General features: G+C 43.0%; 1 long non-coding RNA gene across 1 annotated transcript in view; it reads left to right on the forward strand.

Annotated features, from left to right (window-relative positions):
- LOC139045883 (uncharacterized) overlaps positions 1–19721 on the forward strand; it is a 67557-nt gene that overhangs the window by 14856 nt on the left and 32980 nt on the right. The window lies entirely within an intron of this gene.

Here is a 19721-nt window from a genome sequence, read left to right on the forward strand (position 1 = left end):
CTTGTGCATTGATAAGAGTTTCTAGAGATAAGGTCATCCCCCTTCTTCCTGGTGCAGAGAGGGAGACACCTTTGCAGATGGAGATTTCCTTTACAATGTAAATGTCTCTTAACAAAGGGCAAGTAAATTCTACTCTTCAGAGTTTCTTTCCTGTCTGCAATTTTTAAAAGTAACCAGCCCAAAATAATCCTTATGCCAAAGAGGCATATCTTGGGGTGGCCAATTCCAGTCCCCCACACAGTGTAACTTTAAGGGCTTGGGAATTAAGTCCGATTTCTAACTCAAGGGTTGGGCTGGGGCTTGGGGATCCTCAGAATGTGCCCATCGTGTCAGGCTACTGAGCAGAAGTGGAGGAAGAGCTTTCTGAGAGGTGGTTGGTCTTAGGCATGGTTATAGTTCAGAGTCAGGTTGTGGGGGCCAGAAGCAGCGGCTCTGACCTGCCTCAGGGCAGAGGAGGCCAACACGCTGCCTTCTTTCTGGCTTATGGAGCTGTGTTTTCAGGGTAGTTGCTTGGCTACACAGCTAAGGCTCTGGGTCTGCAGTAACACTCAGTGCCACGGTTTCTCAACCTGGGCAATGTTATTGACATTTGCACAGGATGATTCTTTGTTGTGGGGGCTGTCCTGTGCATGGCAAGATGTCTAGTAGCAGCCCTGGCCTCTACCCCCTAGATGCCAGTAGCATTCTCCCACACCATTGTGACAACCAAAAACATCTTCAGACATTGCCAAATGTCCCCTGGCAAGGCAAAATTGCCCCCAGTTGAGAAACACTGCATTTTGCGGAGCACAATCAACGCTACCCCACTCCCCAACCCCAATGTCCAAATGGATATGTAGTGTTTAGGAAGAGAGCAGGTGGGAAGTCAGATAATGTGTTTTTAATATCTGAATACCAGGCTCCTTTATTAGATTGAAGCTCATGAAATTGTCATTCTTTTCGGATGTCAACATAGTTAAATAACGACCATTTCATATGGTTCAACCTAATACTAGCCCCTGGAATTAGATTTGTACAAAGCTCGGTCACCAGGGACCTCAGGACAGGGTCATGACCTATATTGTTTATTAAACACCCCAGATGTGTCCTCTGCAAGGAATTGCATTATTTGAGGCGAGAAGGTGGGAGGGAGGGGAAAGGGGCAGACTGAACCTGAGAATGGAGCCAAAAACATTTAAGAATATCTGAGAGGAGAGTGGGGCTGGAATAAGTTTACATGTCCCAGTTGTGGGAAAAGAAGATTCCCACTGGGGTCATACCATTGAAGGATCACTCTGAAACGGAGGGCAAGAGGGGAAAGTTGCTCATGAGCTACAGAGGGGCTTGGTAGAAGAATGGGCTTTCTGGGAGGGAGGCTGACTTTAGAAGTCTCCTAGCATAGATCAACTGGAGCCCTCCTTCCTCCCTTTAGGATTTGTGGGCAGAGCTGAAGTACAGGTACAACTCTAGGGGCAGTTGGGGACTTGCCCTAGGGACTTCAGAGCGACCTAACTTTACTGTGTTTTGGAGGAAAGGGATTAGCTGAGGCTGACTGCAGCCTGGACCATTTCCCTTGGCAGGTTGGTACCACGGGAGCCTGCTCATCCGGTTTGGTAGATGTTATCACTCTTTGAGAAAGACTCCGGCACCTCCTCTCACTCCCGGCACTGGCCTCTTTGGGCGTTGGCTCCTTTGCTTTCATATGTTTTTTGTGCATAGTCATCATGGCACCCACAGGACAAGCTCCTCAAAAGAGGTGGGCCCTTGGTCTTCTTTTTCTCACCTTCTCCTTCATCTCAGCCTCTCTATCGAGTCTCAATATGCCCGTTTGAAAATTGGTGCGCTAAAATCTGTTTTTCTGTTTCGTAACAAAATTGTTTGTTTGCAATTTGACCAGATAGAAGTCTTGTTTGGGGCAGGAGTGGAGACAGGCACTGGGAGCCTGGGAAGCTGGGACAGGTGAGGTACAGGCTTTGGTGGCTGTATGAGGAATGTGATAGCTCAAATAAACAGAGAGAATCCCAAATGGAAACCCACTGAATTCACCGGATGAGAGGGAGGACCTTAGACATGCTCATTTCTGCAGCTCCATTTCACAGATGAAGCAATCAAGGCCCAGAATGACCTTCCAACTTGCTGACGTCACACAGTTAGTTCCAACACTGGGCACTTGAGTCTTTTTCGGCCTAACCATGTTCTTTTCTCTGAAATACCTGAGCACAATGCAGCCTGACCAAAGGTTGCAAAGTTCCATGGTCTCTGGGCCAAAAGTTTTAGCTTCCACATGGAGGAAAGGGCTGGCTACTACTTCTGCTTTTCCTTTTCTTTAATAGCTCCTGGTTTGGAGCAGTGCATTCAGTTGGCACTGGATACATGCTTGTTCAATGCCTACTTGGGTGAGTGACTCAGCATTTGGCTGCCTCCTCCAGGCAGGAGCTCATTGGCCATTGCAGGCTCATGACAGCTTCTCAAAGGATGGCAACCCCTAGCTCAGCCTCAACAAATGTCCACATCCATTGGTGCAGCTTTCAAGTGAAAGGGGAGAAGCAAAATAAAGAAGAAAGATACTCAAAGGGCCATTCCTCCCGACTCCTGTGAGTGGTTCCCTAGTACCCACTTGGTATTTTGGTCCAATGTACTCGGCCCCAGGAACTCTAGCAGAGGGTTCATGCACATACAGCTACCCAGAGGCAGATTTATCAGGAAGCAAAGGAAACTTAAGCTTTGGGGCCCTTCCCTTGCAGGGTCTTTTTCAAGACTCTGCCCCTAATTTGTATTTATAATTTTGTGTCAGCTTTGCATTTAAAAAACTGTACGTGCTTCAAGTCGTGCAAGATGTAAACCGGCCTCCATTCACATCTGCAATTAGAAACCACAGCCTTTGGTAGACCGGTATGTCATGTTTTCACTAAACCTGGCTGGGGAAGGCCGGCGACTCAGGAGTACCTTAAGGCACACGGGGGTGGATGAAGGGGGAGTAGAAAGACAATGTGCACCCAAAGGAGCAGTTCTGCAGAGCACCTTCCACCCCACTCCGCTTCGCAAATTTCAGCTCTGTCCATGAAGGCAGGGAGAGTCGGCTGGACTTTGGCTTCCTTTTTTCCTTTTGTCCATGGTGACATCTGGGGATGTGGGGGAAGAACCCAGTTGAGTGGGACATCCAGGGGGAGCAGGGCCTTCGAAGAGGTTCCAGGCTGTGAGGCTTTCATGGACACAAGAGTTCCCCAGAAGAGGACGATTGAGGGAGCCTCGAAGACTCCTAAAGCCACAGACTAGCAAAGACTGGGATGTCCTTACACAGTCTGGGGATGGAGAATTGGTGTCGTCTCATCTCTGTGTTCAGCTCACATGGGCCACAGGTCCCAGTGTCTTCTAAGGGAACAAGGGCCAAGCTGGGATTGCTTAGGAGCAATTTTGATCCGCTCCCACTTCCTTCCCCATGCTCCCCCTTCTCCCTCATTTGTGTGTGTAGAGTGCCCGGCTGCTGGCCTGCTTACAAGGGGAGGAAGTTTCCCCTCCCACTGCCTTTGTGGTAGCGTTAAGTGGACACTCTATTCTTCTGCGCTTCCTGCCTTGAAAGTACTGCCCAGGGTCACTTGCAGGGCTGTTAAACAGCTGCTGTGCCTCACCCTGGCGGCAAGCAAGGCCATTCCAGGCCCATCAATCAGCATGGCTTGACAAGTGTTTTGGGACCTGCCTGGGTGAAAGATGGGAAGTGAGTGTAGGCGTGGCCCTTTATTCACCCAACCACCAGACCTAATTTGTCCAGAGGCCCTTTGTGCCCTGAAACAGGGAGTCACAGGACCTGTGCAAAGAAGCTCAGACGTCCCCATGTTGTCATCTGTGTGGTGAACATGGATACTTTTTTCTTTCTCATTCATTCATTAAATATTAATTGATTACCTGCTTAAGGCTGAAGAAAAGGCTGCATCGTCAACATTTTTATTTCACTAGCTAACATTTGGAGTTGATAGATGTCAAAAAGATTGCTTGGTTCTGGAGAAGAGAAGGGACTTTTTTTCTGTCTTACTTTACCCTTTGGGGGTGACTAAAATCCAGCTCAAGGCTTTAGCTTTTTCAATAGGTGATGCCATCCATGGTACCGAGCCACCACGGAAAATTCACACATAATTCCTGGTTTGACAAATGGAGAATCTCAGATTTCAACTGGTCACTCTGTTCTTGAGAAACAAACATTGAAAATCCCAAACTTTTGTCTCCCAGGTCTTTTAGCCATCACTCCCTCTGTGGGCAATAGGAAACCGTGTGCATTCGAGGCAGACACCCCCAGACCTGGTCCCTCTAGCACCTGCTGTACTTCTGGCCTCCGCTGTTAGGAAGAGGGGAGGAGTTGACAGGTGGAGATGAGTTACGTACGGGTGAAATAGTGTTCCCCTCCCTTAACCCTCTGTCTGCCCTGAGAACTAGTTCTGGGATTTGTGAGCTCTGGCCCCAGGATAACCTGTGAGGTTGATCCTTGAAGAGCGGATAAGGGAAGAGAGAGACGGCATTGGTGGGCTGGGGACCAGGGGGTGATGGTGAATGAATAATGACTTCTACATAAGTTTTTCAAAGGTCTCTAGAGGCCGTTGTGATATTATACATAATTGTTTAGTTCCATAATTTATAATAGCCTTTTGTCATCATGTGTTTTCTTCATCAAAGGAAATTAAAATACAATTACTACCACGTGGTAGTCAAGGACATTATTTGACTCAAAAGGGGTTCTCATGGTTGAATAGTTTACTCCTCTTTAGGAAATAAAATATGAATGTGCATTCTGTTTTTTTTTTCTTTTTTTCCTAAATCCAGGGAGATAAAATAGAAGCCACAGAAGCTGGCCGTGCCGTAGAAACTGCTTAATCTGTCTTTCACGGTCAGATCATTTGCCTTTCAGCAGTGTACACAAGCTCTGAGCTCTGTACGGACCCAAGATTATCAGCACAACTGGTTTTAGAAGATCTCTGAGCCAGCGTTTGCGAGGTAGCACTCCGAGGGAGGAGAGAGAGAAAAAGAAAGTTAATCTTCGAACAGCTACTGGAGTGTAGAAAGCCCCTCGGATCCCTCAGCACACCTCGGCTGTTTGCCTCTGGCCCTCTTGCCCTGGTCTGGTTGTTGGTTAAATATTTTCCCTGCTTTCCCTTTGGCATGATGGATTGTGGATGTCTAAACACGGCCCCTTTCCCACCTGGGCCTGCCCTGCCTTTTTCCTGGGGATATAAGAGGCTTGTTTGAAGGGCCTGACCTGGCGTGGATGCCGGGCAAACAGAGGCAGGGGCGAAAGCATCTCTATGTGCACAGTGCTTGGGCTAAGTAGCTCTTTCACTGGAGCAGTCGACACCTTTTGTTGCTGCCAGCCCCTTCAGGATGGATCCAGTATTAGCTGTACTTTGAGGTGGCCTGGAGAGGGGTCAATGTGCCCAGAGTAGCTTCCAGAAGGGACACACTGAACACTGCTTCCTTTGGTTCCTTCATCCAGGAGATCTGCTAAGGAAAACAGAAGCTTGTTAGTCTCAATTTTGGCGATAAGTGGAATATATAAGCAGAGACAGTAAAAACCCTTTAGGAAGTTCCCACTTAACACATTTGCTTCTATGATTCTTCACATTTTTACATCCTGCCCTTGATTATCTATTTCCTCTCTATGAAATTTTCATGAGTTGGCTCCTTTTGAAGAACGAAATCTTAAATCACACATAATTATATTTACTCAGACTCTACTTAATGTATGAACTCATGGGAACTGAGAGGGGACCGCTCTGCTAGGAAAACCCAAATTCAGTCAGATGTTCCAAATGGGCTAAGCGAGACGCGGAAACCCGTTGGGTCTGGGATGTGGTTTCCAAACTGTGAAGATCCTCTTGTGAGCTGGTTGGTGGATGGTTGGATTAAAAATAGCACATCTAGTTACTGTTGCAAGAGATGAAGCTAAAGGATGGTGAACCAAACCATACGGAAGAGTTCTTAGCCCATCTTTTCTGTCTTCAAAGTCTCTTCCTTTGCCAAAACCATCAACATTCTGCCTCCAACCTAAATTCAACGAAATTTGACAAACTTGAAGCACTTTTTCCTCCAAAGCACCTTTCTTGATTCCATGCCTCTCCCCTTATATTACCCATTTTAAGAATTTTTTGTTTTGTTTTTGAATGGAGGATGGAAGGAGTACCAGGAGGAATTTTGCATAAATAAATGCTTATGCTCAAACACTTGAACTTTCATTCAAACTCTAAGACTTTAAAGCACTTTCATTATTATATCCACTTTGGTATCAAATTTGCAATGAAAACCAATGAATCCCTTGTACCGGCCCTGGTGCTATCTCATGTGCGGAGACATGGAAAGATATGCATAGTCTCATCCTTAAGAAACTTACCAGGCAAGACTTATGAAGGAGTCAACTGGAGAGCAATAGTTGATGGACCTTAATCTAGTCTCTAGTCTAGTGCTCTGCGTGTGAAAAGAACTCAGTTGCTGTTAGTCCAACAAATAAAGTGGTAAGTTGTGGTATTCCGACAATAGCGCAACTGGACCTCCGAGAACTGGGAAAGGATGTGGGTGGCCAATAGTTGGTGTAGTCTGTAGTCTGTGCAGGAGATGGGGACATGAGCCAAATTTGGAAGCATGGTGGAAAGAGGTTGAATGGGTTAGAATGAGGGTATTTCAGGCAGTTGAGACAATGAAGGAAAGATCCAGGGAACAATACCTTGGTTGGACTTAGAATGAGGACCCGTAAGAGATGAGATGAGATTAATTGTGGAAAAGTTGAAAATCAACTAGAGTCGAGACTTGGAGTAAGCCAAGTGGGAAAAGCTCTCTGGGAGCTATTGCGGGTTTGGAGGGAGTGACATGCTTATAGTAAGTTTCTTAGGATGAAGGAAAATTCATTGCCCTGAACCAAATGTATCAAGGGAGACAGAACAATTTTTTTAATTAAGAAATTTTTAATTTTTAAGTGTGGTAAAATATACATAACATAAAATTTACCACCTTAATGATTTTTAAGTGTACAATTCAGTAACATTAACTATATTCACATTGTGCAACCATCACCACCATCCATCTCCAGAACCCTTGTCATCTTCCCAAACTGAAGCTCCATAGCCATTAAAGAACAGCTTCCCATTTCTCCTCCCCTACAGCCTGGCAACCACCATTCTGCTTTCTGTTTCTATGAATTTTTACTGCTCTGGGTACCTCACATAAATAGAATCATACCGTATCTGTCTTTGTATGACTGGCTTATTTCACTTAGCCTAATGTCCTCAGGTTCATTCACACTGTAGCATGTGTCAGAATTTCCTTCCTTTTTAAGGTTGAATAATAGTCTATTGTATCCATATACCACACTTTGTTTATCCATTCACCTTTGATGGACATTTGGGTGGCTTCCACCTCTTGGCTATTGTGAACAATGCTGCTATAAACATGAGTGTACGAAAATCTCTTTGAGACTTTACCTTCAATTCTTTAGGATATATACCCAGAAGTGGAATTGCTGGCTCATATGGTAGTTCTACTTTTAATTTTTTGAGGAACAACCATACTGTTTTCCATCGTGGCTGCACCATTTTACATTCCCACCAACAGTACACAAGGGTTTCAATTTCTCCACATCCTTGCTAACACTTGTTATTTTCTATGTTTTTAAAAATTCTGTTTTATAGTGGCCGTCCTAATAGGTATGAGGTCATATGTCATTGTGGCTTTGATTTGTATTTCCTTAATGATCAGTAATATTGAGCATCTTTCTATATGTTTATTGGCCGTTTGTATATCTTCTTTGGAGAAACATCTATTTAAGCTCTTCACCCTTTTTTGAATTGGGTTTTCCTTGTTGAGTTTTAAGAGTTCTCTATGTGTTCTGGATATTAATCTCTTATCAGATATGTGATTCAAGTCCTTTGCCCATTTTCGAATCAGGCTTTTTTTTGTTAAGTTCTAAGAGTTCTTTATATATTCTGGAAACTAGACCCTTAACAGATATAACTTCAGATATAACTTATCAGATGTAACTTCCTTCCAAGCACTACTAGTATTTGACTTGCAAATATTTTCTCCCATTCAAGTGGAGATAGTGTCCTTTGATGCAAAAATACGTCCAGTTTGTCTGTTTTTTTTTTTTTTTTGTATATGTCTTTGGTGTCATATTCAAGAAATCATTGCAAAATTCAATGGCCATGAAGCTTTTCTCTTTTTTTCTTTTTTAAATTTTATTTTCCCTTTTTCTTCCCAAAACCCCCCGGTACATAGTTGTATATTTTAGTTGTGGGTCCTTCTAGTTGTGGCATGTGGGACGCTGCCTCAGCGTGGCCTGACGAGTGGGGCCATGTCGGCCCCCAGGATCCGAGCCAGCAAAACCCTGGGCAGCCAAAGTGGAGTGCAGGGACTTAACCACTCGGCCATGGGGTCGGCCCTGCCTCTTACGTTTTCTTTTAAGAATTTTATGGTTTTAAGTCTTACATTTAGACCATTTTGATCCATTTTGAGTTAATTTTTGATTATAGTGTAAGGTAAGGGTCTAATGTCATTCTTTTTTTGAGGAAGATTAGCCCTGAGCTACATCCGTGCCCATCTTCCTCTACTTTATATGTGGGACGCCTACCACAGCATGGTTTGCCAAGCAGTGTCATGTCCGCACCTGGAATCCGAACCAGCGAACCCTGGGACTGCCGAAGTGGAACGTGCGCACTTAACGGCTGCGCCACCGGGTTGCCCCCTAACTTCATTCTTTTGCACGTGGATATCCAGTTTTTCCAACACCAATTGTTGTCTTTTCCCTATTGAATGGTCTTGGCACCCTTGCTGAAAATCATTTAACCATATATGCAAAGGTCTATTTCTGGGCTCTCCATTCTATTCTACTGGTTGAGTATATCTGTCTTTTTGAAAGGACCACACTGTGTTGACTTTGTAGCTTAATAATAAGTTTTGAAATCAGGAATTATGAGATCTCCAACTTTGTTCTTTTTTTCAAGATTATTTTGACTATTTGGGGTGCCTTGAGATTCTGTATGAATTTTAGGATGGAGTTTTCTATATCTGCAAAAAACGTCATTGGGATTTGATAAGGATTGCATTGAATCCATAGATTGCTTTGGGTAGTGTTGGCACCTTAACACTAAGTCTTTCAATTCATGAACACAGGATGTTTTTCCATTTATTCGTGTCTTCTTTCAGCAACACTTTATAGTTTTCAATATACAAGTCTTTCGCCTCCTCAGTTAATTTTTTTCCTAAGCATTTTATTCTTTTTGATATTATGGTAAATAGAATTGTTTTCTTAACCAGAGCAGACAGGTTTGCCTTCTATGATGGTTCTTACCCCTCCATTTCACTCTCCCTTTCCCAAAGGCCAGCTGATACTAATTAGGATGAGCGTGCAGGCCACCCAGTGGGTCACCTTTGCCCTAGGAAGTGGCTGTAACTCTGAATCTGCAGAAAGAGAGAGTAGGGGCTGATTTAGAGTAGACCTGAGGTTGTTCAAGGTCTTTGAGCCTTACAGACGCATTATCTAATATGCTTTATTCAGAGCACAAGTATGAGTAACTTCCTTCCAAGAACTACTTCAAGCAAAGGCAAGAGAAATGGAGCAGCTGTTGGGAGGCTGTTCAATTTTTAAAGTTTGACTCCAGCAAAAATTGCAAGAGGTAAACAGCGTGTCCTTAGTTGTGCCATCTCCTCATGCTAATTCTGCTTTGATCTTTCTCTTCTTTTATCCTGTTTCCCCTTATCCACGTATCTCTCGGCCTCACTCCTTTTTCCCAAGTTCCCTTTTCTCAGGCTCCTTAACAAAATGTACCTATCCCACTGTACTTTCCTCAGCTCTTTGGCCAACCAATGCAAGCTCTTCTTGAAAAGTTAACTCTTGCAAAGCAAGGACAGGTAAAGTCTTTGCAGCTTTACAAGGTGACATCTTCATCTGAGCAAGGTGACATGAATCAGTCTAATCCCAGTGACTTCAAGAGTTCAAAGACTGGGAGGGAAAGTGATGTTGGGTTTGCCTAGACCCGGACCTGATCTGACAGTGGATAGAGAAGCCAGGGTCAGATGACTTGGAGGCAAGATGACATGCTGGCCTTTGAGGCAAAGCAGGTGCTCTCCCAGAGGTGCCCCAGAGGTCAACCTCAGGACTGACTTTGAGTGGATTGTCACCAGGTCTCAGGGAGCCTGGAGCTGTAATTGATATTGGCCTTTCAATGACCCATTTCTAACCTTAAAGCTTCCTGAGGGCTTGACGCTGGGAGGGATCCATCCTTGGACGGGGTGATTGCAAGAACCTCAGGGTACTCCAGGGGGAATCTGTTAACTAGACTTCAAAAATGAGGAAGATTTGTTTACAAGTTGCTGCAGACTGGAGGGCCCCAAACTGCTTGGACTGACGGATTGTCAGAGTGTGGGCTAGTGAAGAGGCCAGCGGCCTGCAGGCTACAGTCTCGGATCATGCCCATGGACCTCTGCCAGGTGTCGCCGGTGTGACCTCTGTGGGTGGGTAACAGGCCCCTATCTCCAGACGTCTTGGAGACTCCCTCTTTCTCTGGAGACCACTAGAGGCCAGGGCTGCACATTTCCTGGGCTCCACATTGAGGGGCGGAGCTTGGCAGTCAGCAGGACTGAGACTCTGCTTTGTGTCCGGCTACTCCACAGAGCTGTCTGCAATGTGAATTTGATACAAAGTCCGCAAACATTTCACTGCAAAAGGCACATTTTATCTCCCTTTCCAGAACCTCCGAGAGAGCCAAGCTTGGTGGCTTGCCAAACAGGCTCTACTTGTTGTGTCTGATCTCATGTAAGTGTGTTGGTTGCCATCCACCTATGGAACCCTGAGTCTGGAGCTCTGGATGCGAAATGAAGGAGATTGTGGTTGGGGGAGCTAGAGGAGAAAGACAGTGCCAACAAAACGTCAGGCAATGGTCAATGGACTAAGTCCACAAACAGATTTAGGTAGTCCAGAAGAGGAAAAAAACACAAAAACCAAAGCAAAGGCAAACACTTCTTTCCTACTTCCTTCCTCCCATGCACCTAATTTGTGTTGCTGGAGGCTGAAGATTGATTACTGTTTTGGGGCCTCTGATTATAAACCCATATGTAGAGAGATTCAACTGTAAGATTAGAACCTTCTTTGTTGAACCAACGGAATCTCATGTTATTAAACCTTCCCTCTCAACTTGCCACCTGTTCCTCTCCTTCCCGGGCCCTAAGGCCCGGAGCCCATTTTGCCTTTTATCTTTGTTGTCTGTTAATTCCTGTTTCATCAGGTGGAGGGCTTGTCCTGGAAATGAAAGTCTTGGGGCAGGGTTCTGCAGCTTCCTCTCTCTTTCGGTAGAACAGGGAGTCCTGAAGATTTCAATAATCACACCCTCCCTGTGCCCCCCTGCACTTATTATCTCTAGCATGCATCTGATGCCTCTAATTTACAGCCTTGAACTGCAAGGGATCTCTGCCGGTGTGTGTATTTTGTCTTCACCCAAATTGTCAGATTGGGTGAAATGATCTCCAAGGCTGCATCCGGTGGCTCCAGAATTCTCTAAGTATTTTATGTGCTCTCACAGAATCTCGGGACCTTCATCTTTGTGCACCAAAGCCCCTAACGGCATAGCAGGCGTTCAGTACATGCGTACAATGACCACCCTCCAGGAGCACTCAGAGTGGTTGTCTTAGAAGTTTTCTGGTCAAGCACTGGGATGGGCAATGACATTCCTCTCCAACTGATGTCAAGAGGCAGACGCCACAGTAACCAATGGCTTCTCCAAACTGCTTCGAAATAGGAGAGCCCAACTGCCACTTCTTAACAACTGTGAAGCCATGATAATAGGCCCAATAAATTTTCCTTGCAGTTTCAAGAGGATGTGGTATCTTTCACTTCCTGTCCCAAACTGCTCTGCATTGTTGTGCCATGCAACAGCTGCTTCGTATCAAGGCATGGCAGAATTCCAGCTGGGGAAGGAGGGGTGAAATTTGGTGTGCCACAGTAACGTAGGGGTAACTTTCATAGGTGGTATAGACACTAAGTCTCCACTCACAAGCTGTCTGGATGCTGATGTCTAAAACAGGACATTAAAATGTTAGATTGGGAAGAGACCAGACCCATCATTCCAATTTTATGGATGAAACGTGGATGTCCTATAGGGTGATGAGACCTGCTCGCTGCGTGCTAAACCACCGTCATATATCGTGTGTGCTTTCTTAAAACTTTGCTTCTTTCATAAATAGAGGGTAGGAATGAAGAGCTAAAGGAAATGTGCAGGAGCAAGGGAGAAAAGTACAGAAATCTCCACCGTGCTCCCATGGTACTCTCTATATACCTGTTTTATTACACTTTACTTACATTGTGGGAAAACATAAAGTTGTCGTTGACCTCACTGTAAAATAATGGGCCATTAATGAAGCGGCTGAGGACTTGGAGATGGCCCTGCAATGTCAGTGCTCACCTTTCCCTGAGTGCACTTTTCTCCCTACTGTTTTTTAGCAGCGCCATAAAGATGTACCTAATTTGTGTCATGTCTATAGAAAGAGAGAACACACATACATCCACGAGTCAGGGTTGACTTATTTTCTAAACTTTTAAATTTTGAAATGATTTCAGATTTGCAGAAAAGTTGTACAAACAGTAGAAAGAATTCCTGTATTCCCTCTCCCCAGATTTCCTAAGTATTAAAACTTTTACTACATTTGCTTCATCATTCTCTCTCTCACAGTGGTGTCCTGGAGCTGATTTGTTCCGGCTTACTAGAGACTTTTGTAAAATTTCTGGAATTTTGTGAGCTACTTGTTCAACATGGCCACTGTTAAATGTTAAGTTATTTTACCTTAAGATTCAATATTGAAAGTAAAGAGGCAGATGCTACAGTGATCAATGTCTCCTCCAAATTCCAAACTCAAATAAATATGCAATAAATCAATACTCAAAACTCATCTCCTAATCATCTTAGTGTTGTCTATGCTCTGGAGGTGATTTTCTTCTATAATATCACGGAGTGATGCTGTACATCTCTTCCCAACTCCATACTCAGTGAGCGCTCATAAATACAAATCAAGGCTTGAGTTATTTTTAAATTATCTAGACTTAAGAAAATGATGAAGGGGGCCGGCCCTGTGGCCGAGTGGTTAAGTTCGTGTGCTCCACTTTGGCAGCCCAGGGTTTTGCTGGTTCGGATCCTGGGCATGGACATGGCACTGATCATCAGGCCATGCTGAGGTGGTGTCCCACATGCCACAACTAGAAGAACCCACAACTAAGAATATACAGCTGTGTACTGGGGGGCTTTGGGGAGAAAAAGGAAAAATAAAATCTTAAAGAGAAAATGATGAGACTGTGCTAATAATGTGGATTAAAGTGTGTTGTGTGTGCGGCTGTTACAATGTGAACAGCAACCTCAGCTTGGCTACAGGTGTAAGAGTTTGGCAAAAATCACAAAAAGCATTTTGTAAGAATCAATTGGTTACATAGAATTTATAATAAAGTATGTACATCTAATTTTTTTTTGTAAATTATGTACTACACATTCTTGATATCAGTAAAATTTACACTAAACTTATTTGTCTGGTGTTTTCTCGTGCATATTTGCATATTTGGTAGGAAAACCACAGAAGCGATGTTGTGATCTTCTCAGTGTTTCACGTTGGAGGATATGATGCCAGTTTATCTCATTATAGGTGATAAATGTTAATCACTTTGTTAAAGTATTTGTCTACCAGTTTTCTCTACTGTAAAGTTATTATTTTCCCCTCGGAATTAATAAGTATCTTGTGGGGAGATAATTTGAGACTGTACGAGTATTCAGCTTCTCAACAAACTTTTATCTGTTAATTTTAGCATTCACTGATGGTTCTTGAGCGCATTAATTATTACTACAGTAATAATCAAGGGCTTGTTTTCTAGTTTTATTATTCATATTTATTAACTGGCCTTCTGCTGTAAGCATGAACTCTCCCTTCTCCCTTTATTTCTTTATTTGTTTATCTATTTATCTCAGTGTGGACTCAGAGATTCCATTTTTGTTCAATGGTTTCTGATCTGTTACTACCATTATTTATTTTGATGTTCAAATCGTCCTAGATTTGGCTGATGGGAGTCCCTTCCAACTGGCTCCTGTGTCCTTTTATAAGGTAGGTCTATTGTGGTATAAGTTTTTTTTCTTTTTTCTAAATGTGTATTCTTTTTTTCCTTTTTCTGGGAAAGATTTGCCCTGAGCTAACATCTGTTGCCAATCTTCCTCTCTTTTTTTTCTTTTCCTCCTCAAAGCCCCAGTATGTAGTTGTATATGCTAGTTGTAAGTCCTTCTAGTTCTTCTGTGAGAGCTGCCATAGCATGACAACTGATAGACGAGTGGTGTGGTACCATGCCTGGGAACTGAACCCAGGCTGCTGAAGCAGAGTGCACTGAACTTTAACCACTAGGCATCAGGGCTGGCTCTATCATGGTATGATGTACATGCAGAAAAATCCATTTTTTTTTTAAAGAAAACAGCTGGTTACGTTTTGAGAAACATATGCATTTGTGTAACCACCACCACAATCAAGATATAGAACATTGCCATAACCCCAGAAAACTCTCTCTTGGCTTTTTCTATTAGTCCTCTTTCTCCACTTTCATTTCCTGAATTTTTTTTTTTTTTTAAGATTTTATTTTTTCCTTTTTCTCCCCAAAGCCCCCCTGGTACATAGTTGTGTATTCTTCGTTGTGGGTTCTTCTAGTTGTGGCATGTGGGACGCTGCCTCAGCGTGGTCTGATGAGCAGTGCCATGTCTGCGCCCAGGATTCGAACTAACGAAACACTGGGCCGCCTGCAGCGGAGCGCGCGAACTTAACCACTCGGCCACGGGGCCAGCCCCTCATTTCCTGAATTTTTGTCTCTAGAGCTTACCTTCTCAGAATGTACTTTTTGTTTGATTTCTTTCACTTAGCCTAATTATTTTGAGATTCACCCATGTTGTTGCATATATCAATAGTTCGATCATGTTTATTGCTGAGTAGTATTCCACAGTATGGACATACCACTGTTTATTTATCCATTCACCTGTTGATGGACGTTTGGGTTGTTTCCAGTTTGGGGCTATTAAAAATACAGCTGCTGTAACATTTGTGTACAAGTCTTTGTATGGGTGTATACTTTCATTTCTAATGGGTAAATACTTTGGGGAAGAATGGCTGGATCATATAGTAGGTGTATCTTTAACTTTAAAAAAAATGGCTAAACTGTTTTCCAAAGAGATTCTACCATTTTGCATTCCCATCATCAGCCTATGGGAGTTCTAGTTGCTTTGCATTCTTGTCAACACTTTGTATGGTCAGTCTTTTTACTTTTAGCCATTTTAATAAGTGTGCAGTAGTATCTCATTATCGTTTTTTTCTTGAAGAAGAAGAAGATTAGCTCTAAGCTAATGTCTGCTGCCAATCCTCCTCTTTTTGCTTAGGAAGACTGGCCCTGCGCTAACATCTGTGCCCATCTTCCTCTGCTTTATATGTGGGACTATCAAGCCTGCCACAGCATGGCTTGATAAGCGGTGTGTTGGTCTGCGCCTGGGATCTGAACCGGTGAACCCTGGGCTGCCAAAGTGGAACATGCGAACTTAACAGCTGTGCCACCAGGCTGGCCCCTCTCATTGTAGCTTTAATTTGTATTTGCCTGATGACTCATGATGTTGAACGTCTTTTCATGTCCTTATTTGCCACTCGTGAATCTTCTCTGATGAAATGTGGGTTCAAATCTTTTACTCATTAAAAAATTGGCCTGTCTTCTTCTTACTGAGTTGGAAGAGTCATATTCTGGATTCAAGTCCTTTATTTTTTATGGTGAAGAAAAAGAATATGTTTGTCAATTTAAGTGAAGACCTAAGCCAGTAGTCAGCAAACTTTTTCTGTAAAGGGCCATATAGTAAATATTTTAGGCTCTGCAGGCCACATCATCTCTGTTCCAGCTTCTCAACTCTGCTCTTTTAGTGTGAAAGCAGCTGTAGACAACATGTAGACAAATGAGCGTGGCTGTGTTCCAATAAAACTTTATTTTCCAAAACAGGCAGATGGATGAATTTGGCTCATGTGCCATCATTTGCCAATCCTTGGCTTAGGCTTTTGTGTCCAGCACTTGAGAGAGTTGACTGAACCTGGGTTCCTGCTGTGAAATGCAAGATTAAAATACAGAGTACGAGAGGGCCGGCCCCATGATGTAGTGGTTAATTTCGGTACACTCCACTTCAGTGGCCTGGGTTCGCAGGTTCAGATCCTGGGCACAGACTTACGCCACTTGTCAGCCATGCTGTGGCGGTGTCCCACATACAAAATAGAGGAAGACTGGCACAGATGTTAGCTCAGGGCTAATCTTCCTTAGGAAAAAAAATTTAAAAAAATAAGACAAAATAGAGAGTAAAGCCTCATTTAACTAGAACTATCTGGGGGACTAAGTCCAGGTCTCTTCACTTAAAAGTCAGAATTGTAGGATATATGGAGAGACTTTCTATAAGTATATCAGGCTACACGTTTTCTAAGTTAATTTTAGTCTCCAGAAGCCAGTAATTTCAAGGATGCACTTTCATATGGAATAGGCTGCCAGAGGAAAGTTTCTGGTTAGTTGTCCCCGTGCTTGGGTGAGCGCCAGAATCCTTGGTGGCGTTTTCCCGTGTGTGTTCCTCGGCTCTATTGGCTGCATTAGAATCTCAGGGGTGGGTTGGGTTACACGCGTTTCTATTTTGAAAGCGTTTTCCAGGTGTTTTCCATGAAGCCAGATGAGGGCCTAGCACTAACTGATGAATAGCGAGTCCCAGGATTTATCTTAATGATGAGATAAGAATAATCTCTAATCACTGCATTGATTTTATGTAAATAGATACTTCTAAAGGGTTCACAATATTTTAAAAGTTAATAAGTAGTTAAAATACTCTTTCCTAAGCCCTCTCTCTCAACTTGATTGCTACTACTGAGCTTCTTATCAAACTATTTTTTCATGCACAGTGAAAAACAGACTTCAGAACAGACTCTGCTGGTTTTTCAAAAAATACCAATTATTGGACTCTAAATTAAAGAGTCTAGAAAGTGTTGTGGAAATTCAAGCCCATTACCATTTATTCATAAGGACAAGTGACTCAATCAAAACAGTATCTTTGATGGATTAAATGTGTTTAAACAAACAGTTAACTATAATACTAGAGGCTTAGTATTTTTGGAGGGCTCTGGTTTTGATAGAGCTTTAGCTGATATTCTTTTGATAATCCCTGTTTTTCCCTGGCAGTTGATACCTCTATTTGCTTTGGAAATAGTCTTTTAATATGTTGCATTTTAATATTATACCCGCAGCACAGAATATGAAATTCTGTTTGTGATGCAAAAATCTATCAGGTAAGCTCGGGAAATGACACAATACTTGTTTGCAAATTGCTTTAGACCTAAAATAGAGAATCTGAAGATATCAGTCTAATTGTGATTTGTTGATATGACTCTAAGCTATTTTTACATTAAAAAAATCTTATCTATTATTGAGAAAAATTATCTAAAACTTTCTATGTCCTCCTAGGACATTGTCCAAAAAGCCCATCCATGGGTTATTGAATTCACTAGAGAAGGTACTTTTGCTTGAATTCGTATTTACTCTTGATTAGGACTCAGACGCTGTGAAGTTACACAGTAACTCAGGGGCCTTTGTTCATTAGAGTAGAACGGTTTCTCATTGGTAGAGAAGGTACCCCCAATGCTTACAGTTTTATCCTCCTGGAGGTCATTAACCAGTTTAGTCTCTAACTCAAAAAACTTATTTTGGCATACCTTTATTTAAAAAATTATTTTATTGAGGTCGTATTGGCTTATAACCTTGTGTAATTTCAGGTATACATTATTATATATCAGTTTCCATATAGGCTGCATCATGTTTACCACCAATGGTCTAGTTTTTATCCATCACCATACATATGTGCCCCTTAACCCCTTTCACCCTCCCCCCACCTCCTACCCCTCTGGTAACCACAAATCTATTCTCCTTATCCATGTGTTTATCTTCCACATGTGAGTGAAATCATACAGTGTCTTTCTCTATCTGGCTTATTTTGCTTAGCATAATACCCTCGAGGTCCATCAATGTTGTCGCAAATGGTGTGATTTTGTCTCTTTTTTATGGCTGAGTAGTATTCCATTGTGTGTGTGTGTGTATATATATACACACACAGCATATCTTCTTTATCCATTCATCTGTTGATGGGCGCTTGGGTTGCTTCCACATCTTGGCTATTGTGAATAATGCTGTGATGAACATGGGAGTGCATAAATCTCTTTGAATTGTTATTTTATTTGGATAAATACGCAGTAGTGGTATAGCTGGATCATGGGGCATTTCTATTTTTAATACCTTTCTTGGTTGGCCACACAAATCTCTTTTCCTTGAATTCTCCTCTGAACTGGCTCTAGCATCCTGCTGGTCTCTCAGGAATGGATAACAGAAGTTTTTGATACATGCTGTACTTGTGGAAAAGTTTCACATTTTTCCCTTTTTGAAAATTATCTATCTTGTTTCTTTTTTCTTCAGTGCTTCAAAGGTAACCATGTTGTTTCCATATATAAATGACTTTTTGCCCTAAATTTTGTTATTTTCTAATTGCAATTGTCAATGATATGAATTAAATATTCTCTTTCACCTGTGAAGATAGTTTTTCAAACTGCCCATCAGCAAGACCTTCAGTTTAGCCAGAAAAATGAGAGTTGTGTTCATACTACATGTGCCAGGTATAGGGGACACTGAGGTAAGTGATTCATGCCCTGCCTTCCTCTGGCACTTCACAGCCTAGTGGGAGACAGATGAGCAATGCCATGTGCTGAGTTCTATGTCAGAGACTTGCACCAGGTGTCTGGTCCAAGCCTATCTAACTCAGCCTGGCCTGAAGTTCCTTCTTCACTGGAAGGGAGAGCACAGAATCGTTCACAAGTTTTATTTCATCCTTCTTGAGACCACTAGTGCATGAACAGGGCAGTATAAAGTCCACAAATATAGGCTCTGAAGCCAGGTGGACTTGGAATGGAATCCTGGCTCCTCCATTTACCAATGTGACCTTGCAGTTTGGTTCACTGTCTAAGCCTCAGTTTTCTCATCTGTCAAATGAGGATAATAGTGTTGATATGTAGGATTATGGTGAAAATTCAATAGGACTTGCAGCAAAGGGTTGACTCAGCTGGTTTAATGTGTTCAAACCCTGCACATTCCAAAGAAACTGACCCTGGAGCGGCTCCTGGGAGATGACCTCAAACTCTTTGGAATTCCCTGCCTGTTAAGAATGTCTGTTTACTTGGGGCCTTAGGCCATGCCAGAGAGATTATGCCAACAATGTGGTTTATGATGGAGGTGTGGGGCACACCATAGCAGTTTGAGTTCTGGAGTGGGTGGAGACTGGCTAACTGAGGTCAGCCATGCAGGCATGGAGTGCCTACGTGACTGATCACCAATAAAAACCCTGGACACCAAGGCTTGGGTGACTTCCCTGGTTGACAATACTCTGTACATGCTGTCATACGTTGCTGCTGAGATAACCAAGCACGGTCTGTACTTCAGTGGGAGAGGGCAACTGGAGGCTGTTGCTGGGCTCTCCTGGACTCTGCCCTATGTAACTTTTATTTTTGCTGATTTTAAGCTCTGTCCTTTTGCTGGAATAAACGGTCACTGTGAGTAAAACAGCTTTTCTGAGTTCTTTGAGTCCTTCTGGTGAATCATTGAACCTGAGGGAAGCTGTGGGGCTCCTAATGCAGGGATAAAGTATATAAAGTGCTTT

The sequence above is a fragment of the Equus asinus genome, chromosome 8 (genome assembly GCF_041296235.1).
Source record: "Equus asinus isolate D_3611 breed Donkey chromosome 8, EquAss-T2T_v2, whole genome shotgun sequence".
NCBI lineage: Eukaryota > Metazoa > Chordata > Mammalia > Perissodactyla > Equidae > Equus > Equus asinus.